Raw genomic sequence first — 15896 nt, forward strand, 5'->3', positions numbered from 1 at the left:
AGCCAAGGTTTTAAAGAGCTTGTGTTTATAGATAGGATACTTTATAGCCCGCTGCTGTGGAAATTTGGCCTTGGGTTCTCCCAAAAAAGTACAATACACAAGCAAAATATTAAATCACAACAACAGAATGCGATACATAACTCAAATTGTTACTGTGCAGAAGACAAGCCCTCATCAGAATGCTTAACAGAATCCTCTGAACTCAAAAGTACCAGCAGGAGTTTATCCAAAAACCTGGGGCAGAAGGTCAGGCCGAGGTCAAAAACGAGTACATCCACAATAACCAAACCGAGAAATCTTGCAGAACAGGGAACGATGCAGCTCTAGCTGGGTAAAACCCAGTACTGATGAAGGAGTGGTGTGTCAGGCTGGCTTAAGCAGGCAGGTGGAAGAAGGTGTGTCTGATTAGTTAATTGGAAACTGCACTGGAATGTGAAGGAGTTGATTAAGGGCGGTGTGTTCTCCGGGGGCGTGACATAACATAAATAGGTATTGGTAGCAGAGAGGTCTACATTTACATATTCATTGAGCAGTTATTGTATAGGGGACAAAGGATTTCTTAGAAATGATTCAGTTTTAATTTAGTACCTTATACCGACTCCCTGATGGGAGCATCACGAATTGAGAATGGAGTGGAGGTGTGGAGTCAGCTGTGGTGTTCCTGGCCATTCTGAGAACTGTATCTATGCCGATTCTAAAATTCCCACCTGGTTTAATCTCACCCACCCCCTTTCAGCATCTCCCCCTCTATCGACAGCCCCTGTGTCTCCCATAGGAAAGGGTCGCCTGAAACAGGCCTGTCATGCCCTCTCAAGATCATTTTTTATACTCTAGTGTGAGACCCAAAACTCAAACTAGAAGCTTTTAGAACAAAGCAAACAACAAATAAGCCCCTTCGCTTCACAAGCACTTTTTGTTTCTCATTTTCCCTCCCTTACAGCACAAAAAAAGGTAAAAGCAAATCATTAAAATGATCAAACCCAGAGCGAAGGACCAGACCTCATTAGATCTTGCTCAGCCAGCGAAAGGCTCAGTCCTCATTTGCATTTAAAAAAAAACTGCATGGATTGACAAGTATTCTTTAATTATCACCTTTTCTGTTAGAACGACAGGAACTTCATAATTAAAAAGCAGTTTATAGACGGTATCTTCAGCATGCATTCTCTCTGAAGCACTTGCAGTCTAAGCGCCATGATTAAACGTGCAATCTTTCACAGCAAGCCCAAACAGGGGGGAGGGGGGTATTATTACTACACAGATTCAAATGCGTTTGCCAATATCTGCAAGATGGAGACCACTCCTATTGATCAAGGTGAGGCCTGACTTTGAAGTAGGCAGCGTCAAAACGTTTGAGAAGACATTGCACATCCTGTAGGCGAACTTAACTGCCCTGCATGGCTGGAAATTGACTGGGATGTGACTGGCAAGTCAAATCTTGACTAATAATAATAATAATAATAATAATAATAATAATTGCTCACACTTATATAGCACTTTTCTGGACACTCCACTCAAAGTGCTTTACAAGTAATGGGGACTCCCCTCCACCACCACCAATGTGCAGCATACACCAGCCATAATAACACTCATAATTAACTCATGTTAACCTAATAACACTCACCGCACATCAGTGGGGAGGAGAACAGAGTAATGAAGCCAATTCAGAGAGGGGGATTATTAGGAAGCCATGATTGGTAAGGGCCAATGGGAAATTTGGCCAGGACGCTGGGGTTACACCCCTACTCTTTTCAAGAAACGCCCTGGGATTTTTAATGACCACAGAGAGTCAGGACCTTGGTTTTACGTCTCATCCGAAGGACGGTGCCTGTTTACAGTATAGTATCCCCGTCACTACACAGGGGCATTAGGACCCACATGGACCGCAGGGTGAGCGCCCCCTGCTGGCCCCACTAACACCTCTTCCAGCAGCAACCTTCGTTTTTCCCAGGAGGTCTCCCATCCAGGTACTGACCAGGCTCACACCTGCGGAGCTTCAGTGGGGTGCCAGTGGGGAGCTGCAGGGTGATATGGCTGCTGGCTTTTCCCATGAATAGGGAAATAGAAAGGAAGGGGCTGTCAAGTGTGCTTTCTAAGTAAACGACTGCTGACCAGGCCTACAGTGCAGCCAAGGAATGAAGAGAGGAATACCGGAGCCTCGAAGCAGGATAACTCCGGGGTAGGTGCAGATGCACAAGTTGGAATGCGACACTCCCACGTCTTGTAAGTGCTCAGCAAGCTGGGGCAGTGCTGTCCTGGCTTTGCTCAATAGGCTTGAAGCCTGGGACTGGGCTTCCTGACAGACACAGCTGCACTTTCAAAACTCCTCCAGTGGGGTCGCTGTGAAATTGAAACAAAATTGCCAAAACGTTTATTTCCCCCTATTCAATGTGAGACATCTGCAACAACAAGTAACACAGAAATGCATAGCTCTGCTGCATCCACCTTCACACGTGTTTTAGGGATCTTATACAGAAACAAAAACCAGGTAGATGCCACGGAGCTGCACAATAAATAACTGACGACAGCATTTTTTTTCTTAAAACTCAGTCCAGGCAATTGTTGCTGCACTGGAAACCTCAGCAGCAAAATGCTTAAGGAGCTTATGTAATATCGGATGAGAGTCAGGAGGAAGTGGTGGTGTCATGTCAGCAAACTGCCTGTCTATGCACAGTGCTGGGGGATGTTAGGATTAATAATATATTTATAAAGGCCTCCAGCTGCCTCTCTTCCTCTTTAAAGTGACTTTAGAGATGACAGAGTCTAGCACCACCACACATATCGTAACTATTCCTCTCTCTGTCCATTTGAAACTGTCAGGCCAGTCCTACGGCAGAACTGTCAGGCCAGTCCTCTGTTGGTACAGTGTCAGTGTCAGCCCAGTTTGGCCCAAGACTTTTCTGACTGAGCTTAGCCTGCTAGAGAGACATTTCCTTGACGTTTCCGGGGAACACGCAAAAGATTGGATGTCATGTGTTGGCAGTTCATGTACAGCACGTGACTTTTGACTTGTCTGTTCTGTGACTCTTAAAATAGCAATAGCACAAGAGTGCAGGCGCTGAAGACTCCTGAATACAAATGAACTGGCTTTCAACAAAAGACACTGCTTCCCTGAATTTGGACCTGTTTACAAACACCGGACAAGTTCTGCACTTAGATTCACTCATGGTGAAGTGGGCATTTGTCTCACACTGAAGGATAAGGTCCTTATATTGATGGTACATGGGGAGCTACCAAATTCACTGATCTCAAGCTGCTGCACGTCAAAATGTTGATCTGAAGGAGCAGTGTCTGCTAGATTGAGACACTCGAGCAAAGAAGCAGCTCAGGCATGCTTCTATAGGCATTTTGTGAATTGGAGCTGGGGGAGTCTGGAACAAGCTGATCAGCCATGTTGTCGAAGCCTGATTTCTTTCCAGATTATAATTCGGACAATCAACTACTGTACCAACTTCCAAATAAACTAGAGGGGCCGAATCGCCTTCTCTCATCTGTATTCTTACGCACACGCAGCCTGACAGCGATGTATAGAACTCCTATACTGCCAGACACAGTCAGAGGAAAAAAAGTCGGTTTCCTGGAGGAATTACAGCGAGAGAGAGGGGGGTGATAAGCACTTCATGCTGAAGAGCAGCAGTAAGATGATGCATCGATGTATCAGGACTTTAAAGGAATGAAAAAGTAGTTCAACCAGCGAGAGGGTGAAAATTCGTAAAACACCCCCTGTTTTCTTTTATGTTCTATCCCAGGCAAAAGTAACGGCGTGAACGAAACAAATGACACATAGTGTGTGACAGAAGACTGGAACGGGACAAATCAATCTGATTAAGTCCGATCATAGTCAGCGGCCGCCAGACTGTACAAAGGACTGGTCGGTTTTTGAACCCAGCGATGGCTGAAAATATTCTTCACATTAACTCTAAAGACGAACTCGTAATTACAGCTGAGCCCGACTCAGGACAGGAACAAGACGAGATGAGACCAGCAGGACCACCCAGCAATATTACAATATTACAAGGCTGCTGCTGGAAGAGGTGTTAGTGTGGCCAGCAGGGGGCACTCACCCTGCGGTCCATGTGGGTCCTAATGCCCCAGTATAGTGACGGGGACACTATACTGTAAACAGGTGCCCTCCTTCAGATGAGACGTAAAACTGAGGTCCTGACTCTCTTTGGTCATTAAAAATCCCAGGGCGTTTCTTGAAAAGAGTAGGGGTGTAACCCCGGCGTTCTGGCCAAATTTCCCCTTGGCCCTTACCAATCATGGCCTCCTAATAATCCCCATCTCTGAATTGGCTTCATTACTCTGCTCTCCTCCCCACTGATAGCTGGTGTGTGGTGAGCGTTCTGGCGCACTATGGTTGCCGTCGCATCACCCAGGCGGGGGCTGCACACTGGTGGTAGTGGAGGGGATCCCCATTACCTGTAAAGCGCTTTGAGTGGAGTGTCCAGAAAAGCGCTATATAAGTGTAAGCAATTATTATTATTATTACTACTATTATTATTACCGTACAAATCAATTAAAAAAATAAAGTTTCCACGATGGCATTCTCTCATTGGCAAGTAGATTGTTTTGCGGATAAAATGAAACGTGCTTCAACCTTACAACCCGCCAAGCACCAAGGTGTCTGTGCGGCCCGGAGAGGAAAGACACGTAGACACTGAACTACAGCCCACACAGCTCCTGCACTGAGAGTGCAACAGCACTGACTCCCACAGCTCTCAGGACTGAAAGTTATATCCCTTTAGAAGACGACCCCCGGGAATTTCAGATTCGTTTTTCATTTCTTCCTCCAGTGTAACTGTAACGAAACAGTTCTTTCAGACCCTATGCAGACGACACAATCCAGGGGAAAAAAGACGGGGAAAAGATCATGCAGGATATGGGGATGAAAACAGGGGGGGTGTCCTTGGTGCGCTGGTGTGCGGGGCCGAGGCAAACAATCCGGGAGAAAATCCAAAATGGAATCCAAACGAAAGCCAAAGTCCAAAACCGGGAGGTCCATCCACGACGAACAAGATTTAAAAACGGGAACCGGATCGGAACCGGTGAGAGACAGGAACAGAGAATAAAACCTTAACGGGACCAGGCGCTTCCATACAGAGATCAATGCAGAGCCCCGAATAAAGTGAGCCCCTGGCTTTTAAGGAGAACTGCAAAGGAGGTTGGAACAGGGAGCGGGTGTGGGCGATGAGTGGAAAACAAGGAAGGGCTGGAGCGTCCTTAAGAGGAGGGGTCTACGAACGTGACAGTAACTTGGAGAGGTAGAGAGTCCCACTGGGACAGGGTTGGATGGCGCTGAATTATTGACACTGGCGCACCAGCGCTCAGCGGATGTGACCAGTCAAATCGGTAGCTTTTTCCACACTTGAATTTGTGTTTTTCCGGGAAACCTGTCTTTTACGGGGTGACAGGTCACACCGGAGGGGTGATCTCCGAAGGGAAGGGCGGTGGGGGAGTTGGGTTGACAGTAACCCGAGGTAGGGCAGAGAGGAGAGCAGCCTGCTGGCGAACTAAGGTGCCAAAGTGCCGATCTGTGCCCACACCTTGGGCAGCATAGTGCCGTGGAGACTGCCCCTCTCGTGACACAGCAACACGAACTGTCCCCACACACACACTGGCAAAGTGCATTCAACCCCAGACCCAGTTCGGGCTCTGAAGGCCCGCTGCCCAGCAAGTCTCACTGTCTAGTCGGCAGCTTAATTCCTAAAACGAAAGGGAGGAAATGTTTCCACTACAATTAATAAGTTGGACCACATTAACTCCTCTCCCGAAGGCACAAGTGGTGACTATATGGGAGAGCATTCAAAACCCCAGACAGGAGGCACTGCTTTACGCAAAGTGTTGCGGGAGTGTGGAACGAGCTACACAGCTGTGTCGTTACAGCCAATACCTCTTTTAAAGCATGCCTTTGGATCGATGAGCTACTAATGAGCAAACGGGGCTAGACAGGAAGCTCAGCGCCCGCTCCTACGCCGTCTCCTTCCCCTCTCGCTGTAACAACAGCCCCGCTCCAGGCACGAGCTCCCAGAGGGCTGTGCTGAGCCCACTCCGTGCCGGGCAACAGCACTCCGAAAGAACGGCTTGGCTCCTATTCCCAACGGCCGCGCCTCTTCTGTTTTTCGATTTCAGATTCATAACAAAAAGGGTGAGTTACGGTGTTAAGTAGACCCCCCCCCCACCAGCCCTGAACAAGGACAGAACTCGCTGAGCACCCTGACGTGTGCCAGACAGCTTTTGCTGCTCTCACTCACCTCGAGGAGGGTGGTACTGGAAGTTCACACATTTAGTGCCGAAGCTCATTATCTTCCTGCGTGTTAATTAGCTATTTATCATTGGAGTTCATCATTGCTAGAGTGTCGAGTTTTATTTCCTGGCCAGGACTGAGACCAAGGGTGAAGTCATTTGTACAGAAGCATTCACGTACTCGCATCAGATACTTGTTTCTCCACCATGAATACAGTTTCACACTGGTTTGTTCTGGTATAGAAAAGATATGGCTATGAGATAGAAGATATGGATGAAAGGGCAGACTTGGAAAGCGAGAAAGAGAGAGAATGCAACAGGACAGGAGTTATCGAGGCCAAGACAGACCAGACACGGTGAAGACACTCTCCATGCGGGCGCAGGGAAGGTGGCAGGGCCGCAGCTCAGCCTGCGGGCACGCAGCCTGGGCCAGAAGAGGGCGCCGCCACACCCACACTGTCCTCGCCCGGCTTCCCCCAGGACCGCGGGTCTCCTCTTGCACGGGCCCTCCGCCTGCTCCACCATATCCGGCACCTGGACACAAATACGGCGGTCAGCGAAAGGTCAGCGCCCCCTCCAGGACAAAGAAAGAACTGCAGCTGGCTGTGCTCCAAAGCTCCTCCGATCCTAACAAGTATGGCTTTTAGGTGGGGTAGCAATTAATGTCCCCACTGCAAGACATTACTCACACATCTCTAAAGAAGCGAACCAATGTTTATGTAGAAATGCCATGTAGTATGTATGTGCATAAAGTGCCTGTGTGCAGAAGCCATCAGTTGGGGTGTGCGATTAACACATTTGGCTTATACATCATCTTCTGTTGTATAAGCCGAAACAGAGCCTGGCACTGGTATCATCAGGTAACAAAAAGCAGGAAGCTAAATGTCCTCAAGCTTCTTATAAAGCCAGAAGAAATTAGCTGGTACCAATCCTATTGCCTTCATTCATCCTCAGCGACATTCTGCACACTACTGAGCTTTACCCACTATTTATTATTTAGTGTACGGAGTGGCAGTGTGGGTGATGTATTAACCTGGGACTTCTCTCTCAGGCAGCAGTTTTAAAAAAAAAACGGCTCGGCTTGTTGTGATTATTATAAAGACGAATTGCTCACATACTGCTGACGGTGGAGGGACAGCCTTGTTCAGATCTGATCCTCAAGGCCAACAGAACTGTGGTTTTCACCCCCACTTAGGCTCTGAGCTGGTTAACTGAATCAGGAGCTTATCGGCTGAGGCCACCCGAATGCATTGTGTTGTTTGAAGGAGTTTAATTAAAACAAAAACTTGACCATCGCCTGGTTGGTCCCCTTCCCCTGAGTCTTCAAGTTGTTAATCACACAAAATTGACACTACCTGCCCTGCTCCTGGTACAGCCACTGCATTCCATTTATTTTTACCTACGAGGGCTTAACAAAGGCCTCGTTCGTTTTCTGTACAAGGTATGAACCCAGCTCACCTGGGCTTTAAGTCCGCTGCCCTCTGGCTTGAAGTCCAGAGCCCTGTCTTGCACTCCACACTGCTGTCCTGACATGTATCTGAGTCATTCCCGGCTGAGTTTGGGCCGTTAAGACGCCACACTTCCACTAACAGGAGCTACATGCAGAACCTCAAAGTCTCGGGCCCAACAGCCCCAAGGCTGCAGTTCCCCCATGGAAAGAGATCTTCTCAACTGTGGCCCTCAAGGGCAGAATTGGGGAAATTAAAGCCGAAGGCAATTTGCCCCAGTAAAAGCCCCAGGATTTTTCACTGACGGAGCTTGGAGAGACCCTCCAATTACCCCTCACCCCCAGCGTACTTGGACTATCCACAGGATCTCTTCCCTGCTCCCCACGCCCCGAAGAACAACACGGGGAAGGGGTCTTGGTCTTCTGGCTGCTTACTGGAGGCCCTCAGCTCTCCACTCTGAGACCAGGCTGCCGAAAAAGCACCAGACTGACGTTCATCAACACACGCGCATTCCAGAGATCACCTCCCATTCCTGACCCATGACCTCACGCGCTGAGGCCCAAACCTCCTCACCGGAGCGGTGGAGCCACTCGCCGGGGACAGAGCCAGCGAGGTCTCGCCCTCCCAGGTCCGCCGAGGCCAGGAAGTGGGTGAGGCACCCCGGAAAGGCAGACAGAAGGAAACAGCGGAGGGCTCAGGTCCTGGGTCAGGCACCAGCTGAATTCCCGCCGCATTGCTGCCTCGCAGCGCTGGGGCCCTGGGTTCAGTCCCAGGCCTGGGGTACTGTCTGTGTGGAGTTTGCGTGTTCTCTCCATGGTCACGGAGTTTCCTCCAGGCACTCCGGTTTCCTCCCACGGTCCACCGACATGCTGGTAGGTTAGCTGGCTTCTAAGAAAACTGACCCCAGTGTGGGTGTCTGTGTGTGCCCTGTCAGGGACTGGCATCCCATCCAGGGTGTAGCCTGCCTCACGCCCAGTGCTGCCTGGGATAGGCTTCAGGCCATACTAACCCTGAATTAGACAAACGCCAATGGAAAGGGATGGGATGACGATGAATGTGCCAACCAGACACCGGGCCTAAGGGCAGCAAGGCCTCGCCTACACCTCAGCTGCTGTTTAGCTCGTCCACAAGGGGTGTAACCACTGGAAAAGCCTGAGGAGCCTGCTCACCCTGAAATGGAGCAAAATAAATTAAAACAGATGGATTGATGGGTGGAAAAGAAATACTCCTAAGGAAGGACTAAAGGTTGCACCAGAGAGTGTGGTGGGTACTGTTCTGCTTTACTGCAAACAGAGGAAACAGCCTCTTCAGTGTTAGTGTGGAAAACTCTTGTACCAGGACCGTGATTGCTCTCTTTAAACTTAGTTTGAGTCTGCCATCTAGTGGCCGGCACAGAAAACACAGGCCTATAAACCTCTCCAGGTCCACTATTTCAGGTTTTCGTTGAAAAACACGCTTCCTCAACCCGAAGCGCAGCGCCCACAGCACAAGAAACCTCCATCAATACCTGAACCTAGAGGGACTGCAATGCTCCCATTACCTGTCATTTAATAACCGGGGGAAAAGGTTCGTTTAAACATGTACGGAAATTGAGGTATTCGAAAGTGGGGAATAACTGCTGCAGCTCTTTTGGAACTGGACCCATCCCACAATTCAAAGGTCTAGTGCTTTCTTCCCTCTGCAGTGGTAATAAGTGCTGTCCTTCCCAATACTGGGATTTTTTCTTAGCCCACATGTTCCCAGAATGGGGAACTTCTGTTCAAGACCTGTTTCTGTGCACTGAATAAGCCCATGAGAACCAGGAACGAGAAGGCAAATGGGTAGAACCATTTAAAATACCTAACAGAGTGCTCCCCTGCGGGCCTGCAGCCAGTCGTACCTGTGTCCAGCACAAACTGCACGAGAGGCTCGGCCTGGCGCACAGAGACCACCACCACTCTGCTCTCCTGCACCTCTCCTCCTCCTGGGGGACACAGAGAGTCCTGCACCCCGAAGAAAGCACCAGGCCAGACAGGCGGGGGACTTCTTTTAAAAAAAAAAAACACAGAAATGGTGTAAAGGGGTTTTCAGCAGCAGCGAACAGTAGTTTGAGTGAACAGAGTGGGACCTGTGTGTGAGATGTCTAGGGCCTACAACACACTGATCTGTGCAATCAGGGGAAAATCAGGATCCCTGTAATAAGGCATGCCTCTCCGGACTACACACAGGCAGCCTTTGCTCGAGGAGTGTTTTTCCTTGTGTTTTAATGGGAAACCGTGAAACAGCAACACACCACAGGTGTTTTTTTTTCTGCAGGCTCCACCAGTGGTGGTTTTAGCACAAGTATATCATCTGGGACACAACCGCCAGTTAATGCACAAAATACAGGGGGCTGTGCCCGTGAGCTGTTGATGCGCCAGGGACAGGGACTCACTATTAAAACCACTTCCAAGTGCTGGGCATTATGAAACAGCAGTTGCCTCATCCGTGCACAGCAGCAGGGGCACACGAGTGCCCTGACTTGAGCAGCGGTCAGTGTAGAAACAGGGTGACCGGAGGTGGCTTTGGGGGGGGCGGGTTACCGATGGGGGGCTCTGCCAGGGCTAGGAGGTCTTTCCACAGCCAGGGCTGGATTTTGGCGTGCGTAGGCCCAATGTGCGAAAAGAGCTGTGAACGCCTATTGAATGACATCGATTGACGTGATGCACTTTAAACTATTCTAATGCTAAACCACGTGATTGATGGAGCGAGTCGAGAGACCGTCACTTCGAAACTCCTAGTTTCTAGAGAGCGTGTGATTATTGATTTGGAGTCGATCGCAAGCATGTTGTTTCAGCTCGTTTTTTCCCTAGTCACTGGTGTCTCCCTCCTTCGTAGGCCCTAAAAATGTCGTAGGCCCTAGGCACTGTGCCTACGGTGCCCAGTGGGAAATCTGGCACTGTCCCCAGCCTGTCGGCCGCAGTCTGTGAGGGCACAGCAGGCGCCTGGCAGCACTGCGCAGGGGCACAGGTGACTGGCAGACACTTCCCTCGCCCCGCACAGGGCTCGGCTAGCTGCAAAACGTTTGCCCTGCCTGAATCGTGGGAGCCTGGGAAAAGCTCTTGAAGCAGGGGGCCCCTGCCGTGCCCCTCCCTCACCGGCCACATGAATGAAGTCCATTTGTCACATCAAAACCAGCGCCTTCTCGCACAGAGTGCAGCTGCCCAGTTTTCCCACATCACTTCCACACTCCCTTAGGCAAATTCGAGCCTCCAGTATTTGAGCCGGCTACGTTTTGTGATTGGGATTATCCCACATATTAAAGGGCCCTGGGAAAAAAAAAAGTGGTTTACAGGTCTTTTTAACGACGAACAGCCATAATGGACAGACACGGGGTAATTCTCAGATCACAGGCAGTGGGCGTTTGCGGACATCAATGTATAACGGTTTGATATCAGAGGACAGATAACAGGGTCAGACTGGGGTAATATAATTAATGCAGTATGATAGTACAGCTGCTCTAACCTCGTTCAGACTCGCGTCAGCATCGCCGGCGCTGCGGACGAGCTAGATCCAAACACACCGGCGCTGCCCGTGATGTCACTGGATCCGCCTCATGACATCATCATACCTTCCTTTAGATCTGATTTACTAGAAAGAGTTACAAATGACTAACTGGGACCACAGGCTCTGCCTCGATTTTCCTGTACGGTGAGCGGCCAGCTTATTCCACTCAATAACCACGTTTTATTTTATTTTTGAAAAAGCCTCTTAAATGCTTCATGCCGGGGCGGCCTGTCCAGCTGGGCCTGCAGCTCCACCTGGTGGCAGAGAGGGCACACAACACCTGGACACCACCTGCCGCTGACTCGCACAGAACTCGCTCGACCGGACGAGGCTCTTTCAAAAACCGCAACTGCGCCGGCCACGTTTTGGGCTCCAACTGTGCATTCAGATCGATCAGTGGAATACCAGACGAAGCCAAAGTAAAGAGCACAAGATTCGGGACCATTGAACAGTTTTTACTATTTAGGTCACCAATATTCACTCCCGGCCCCAGAGAGCCACAGTATCTCCTGGCTTTCATTCCACCCTGGACTCTTAATGACTGGACTTCATTTTCCCACATGATTCGTCTTCATTACCAGTGTTCCCAGGTTGTTTCTCGCTGACCTGTAGAAGCTGGTGAACTGCAGCCCTCCGGGACCAGGAGTGAAGATTTAGCTCTGACCTGCAGTTCCTGCTCCTCCCACAGCCTCAGCACCATGCTGCCCCGGTCCCTGGCCTCCACCAGAGCTTCATACACCTTCTCCCTGCAGATACGTAAGTATTTACAAAAATAGGAAAACTGCACATCACACTGTATCCCTCCCCTGCCCATACACACACATCCCCCTGGGCTGAGTACATTGCTACTAATCTTCTAAACAAAATGTACTTCGCTGTTTAATCTCAGTTGGGCTCAAAGTGCGCAGTGGAGACACACCTGGCTCAGCAATAAAGTTCAAGCAGGGAGAAGGGGGGTGGCGGGAGACTTCAGGAGTATTGACAGGGTGGACAGTTACCAGCTGGACGAGGGTGGACATGTTGAACTGTAGACAGACTCCTGATGGCTGAGGTGCCCGCAGGCCCTGGCACACAGCAGCAAGACAATAGGCAACTTAGCTCTCTCAAGCCTTCCACTTCCAAATCTGTAGCCTAATACCATCCACACTTGCAGAAATCAGCTTTCTGCAGCTCACACACCAAAACTTTTCTCTGCCTCCAACAACTAAAAGCAGCACAACCTCAGCCTGTTATGATCATTGCAAGTCAAGAAACCGGCCTTCCGTTATCAAAGCCGAGGAGCAACACTCACGTATCGATCCACAGCCAGGGTCTGGAGAATCACAGCTCTGCAGCTTTTACATGCGACGAGGAATGGCCAAGGAACAGACATCTGGAAAGTGTGTTAGTGCCTCCTGATTACGCCATTCAGTGCTCAGCTGGTCTATAGGACAGACTGAGGCCGTTCAGGGCTAGACATAGCTGGTCTATAGGACAGACTGAGGCCGTTCAGGGCTAGACACAGCTGGTCTATAGGACAGACTGAGGCCGTTCAGGGTTAGACACAGCTGGTCTATAGGACAGACTGAGGCGTTCAGGGCTAGACACAGCTGGTCTATAGGACAGACTGAGGCGTTCAGGGCTAGACACAGCTGGTCTATAGGACAGACTGAGCCCGTTCAGGGCTAGACACAGCTGGTCTATAGGACAGACTGAGGCGTTCAGGGCTAGACACAGCTGGTCTATAGGACAGACTGAGCCCGTTCAGGGCTAGACACAGCTGGTCTATAGGACAGACTGAGGCGTTCAGGGCTAGACACAGCAGGTCTATAGGACAGACTGAGGCCGTTCAGGGCTAGACACAGCAGGTCTATAGGACAGACTGAGCCCGTTCAGGGCTAGACACAGCTGGTCTATAGGACAGACTGAGCCCGTTCAGGGCTAGACACAGCTGGTCTATAGGACAGACTGTGGCCGTTCAGGGTTAGACACAGCTGGTCTATAGGACAGACTGAGGCATTCAGGGCTAGACACAGCTGGTCTATAGGACAGACTGAGGCGTTCAGGGCTAGACACAGCTGGTCTATAGGACAGACTGAGCCCGTTCAGGGCTAGACACAGCTGGTCTATAGGACAGACTGAGGCGTTCAGGGCTAGACACAGCTGGTCTATAGGACAGACTGAGCCCGTTCAGGGCTAGACACAGCTGGTCTATAGGACAGACTGAGCCCGTTCAGGGCTAGACACAGCAGGTCTATAGGACAGACTGAGGCCGTTCAGGGCTAGACACAGCAGGTCTATAGGACAGACTGAGGCCGTTCAGGGCTAGACACAGCTGGTCTATAGGACAGACTGAGGCCGTTCAGGGCTAGACACAGCTGGTCTATAGGACAGACTGAGGCGTTCAGGGCTAGATGAAGCTGGTCTATAGGACAGACTGAGGCCGTTCAGGGCTAGACACAGCTGGTCTATAGGACAGACTGTGGCTGTTCAGGGCTAGACACAGCTGGTCTATAGGACAGACTGAGCCCGTTCAGGGTTAGACGAAGCTGGTCTATAGGACAGACTGAGGCCGTTCAGGGCTAGACACAGCTGGTCTATAGGATAGACTGTGGCTGTTCAGGGCTAGACACAGCTGGTCTATAGGACAGACTGAGGCGTTCAGGGCTAGACACAGCTGGTCTATAGGACAGACTGAGCCCGTTCAGGGCTAGACACAGCTGGTCTATAGGACAGACTGAGGCGTTCAGGGCTAGACACAGCAGGTCTATAGGACAGACTGAGCCCGTTCAGGGCTAGACACAGCTGGTCTATAGGACAGACTGAGCCCGTTCAGGGCTAGACACAGCTGGTCTATAGGACAGACTGAGGCCGTTCAGGGCTAGACACAGCTGGTCTATAGGACAGACTGAGGCGTTCAGGGCTAGACACAGCTGGTCTATAGGACAGACTGAGGCGTTCAGGGCTAGACACAGCTGGTCTATAGGACAGACTGAGGCGTTCAGGGCTAGACACAGCTGGTCTATAGGACAGACTGAGCCCGTTCAGGGCTAGACACAGCTGGTCTATAGGACAGACTGAGCCCGTTCAGGGCTAGACACAGCTGGTCTATAGGACAGACTGAGGCCGTTCAGGGCTAGACACAGCTGGTCTATAGGACAGACTGAGGCCGTTCAGGGCTAGACACAGCTGGTCTATAGGACAGACTGAGGCGTTCAGGGCTAGATGAAGCTGGTCTATAGGACAGACTGAGGCCGTTCAGGGCTAGACACAGCTGGTCTATAGGACAGACTGTGGCTGTTCAGGGCTAGACACAGCTGGTCTATAGGACAGACTGAGCCCGTTCAGGGTTAGATGAAGCTGGTCTATAGGACAGACTGAGGCCGTTCAGGGCTAGACACAGCTGGTCTATAGGATAGACTGTGGCTGTTCAGGGCTAGACACAGCTGGTCTATAGGACAGACTGAGGCGTTCAGGGCTAGACACAGCTGGTCTATAGGACAGACTGAGCCCGTTCAGGGCTAGACACAGCTGGTCTATAGGACAGACTGAGGCGTTCAGGGCTAGACACAGCAGGTCTATAGGACAGACTGAGCCCGTTCAGGGCTAGACACAGCTGGTCTATAGGACAGACTGAGCCCGTTCAGGGCTAGACACAGCTGGTCTATAGGACAGACTGAGGCCGTTCAGGGCTAGACACAGCTGGTCTATAGAACAGACTGAGGCGTTCAGGGCTAGACACAGCTGGTCTATAGGACAGACTGAGGCGTTCAGGGCTAGACACAGCTGGTCTATAGGACAGACTGTGGCTGTTCAGGAGTGGGGCTAAACAGACCTGGTCTATAGAACAGACTGAGGCTGTCTAGGGCTAGACACAGCTGGTCTATAGGACTGACTGTGCCTGAAATCTCCATTCTGGGAGACGTCACTAACTTTGAGGAGCACCTGTTTGGTTTGAAGAGTGTGGGGGGGGCAGGGTTGGTTGACAGGTAAAATCGCAGCAACAGATGTTGACGAGCTTAACTGCAGCACATTGCAACTCAAGAAAACCGAGACCAGTATGAAGCTGTTTAATATATTGTCATACATTAAGAACCTGGTGTTAAACTCTGGACATTTAGTAATGGTAAAAGTAGTATTTCCACTAACATTACTGTATGTATGATTTCTTTGGCGTTGCACGGTAAAAAATAAACTATGCAGGTCATACAAGGAGACACTAGAATTTGAGACACTTTTTCATTTTTCACTGCTGAGGTTATTACACGACAAAATAATGCAAATATAAAATGCAAAATAATGCAGTGATCTTTTCTGATTAATCCTATTTTAGGTCTAGCTTATTGCTGTATTTCGAAATTTTTATTTTCGTACTTAAGTGGAAAAATCCGTTTACATTAGTCCTTTTTCCATTTTTAAACGAAATTGTCCTATTTAGAATAGTATTTTGTAAGAACGAAAAAGTAAGGACTGAGTATATATGCATTATGAGAGGGTTTTCTTTTATTCCATTATATCATCTTGTTAAATCCTGCAAAAAAAACAACTGTTTTGAGGGCTCTCTTATTAAACCTGTTTTTCTTTAAAAAGTTACGGTTGAATGCGGTTCAAACCTCACGTGACCCGCGGGCTACACACGCCGGCTACGCCAAACGACGTAGAGTCCGTTCTTGTGACGCAGCGCGTTGCTATTATGACGTC

General features: G+C 49.9%; 1 long non-coding RNA gene across 1 annotated transcript; it reads right to left on the reverse strand.

Annotated features, from left to right (window-relative positions):
- Positions 1–6366: 6366 nt before the first annotated feature.
- On the reverse strand, positions 6367–12027 carry LOC138224294 (uncharacterized). The gene is made up of 3 exons (XR_011182732.1): positions 11881–12027; positions 9571–9716; positions 6367–6777 (listed from the first exon to the last, which is right to left on the reverse strand). It is a non-coding gene; the product is annotated as an uncharacterized lncRNA (long non-coding RNA).
- Between the last annotated feature and the right edge of the window lie 3869 nt (positions 12028–15896).

Source organism: Lepisosteus oculatus, chromosome 19, assembly GCF_040954835.1.
Source record: "Lepisosteus oculatus isolate fLepOcu1 chromosome 19, fLepOcu1.hap2, whole genome shotgun sequence".
Classification (NCBI taxonomy): domain Eukaryota; kingdom Metazoa; phylum Chordata; class Actinopteri; order Semionotiformes; family Lepisosteidae; genus Lepisosteus; species Lepisosteus oculatus.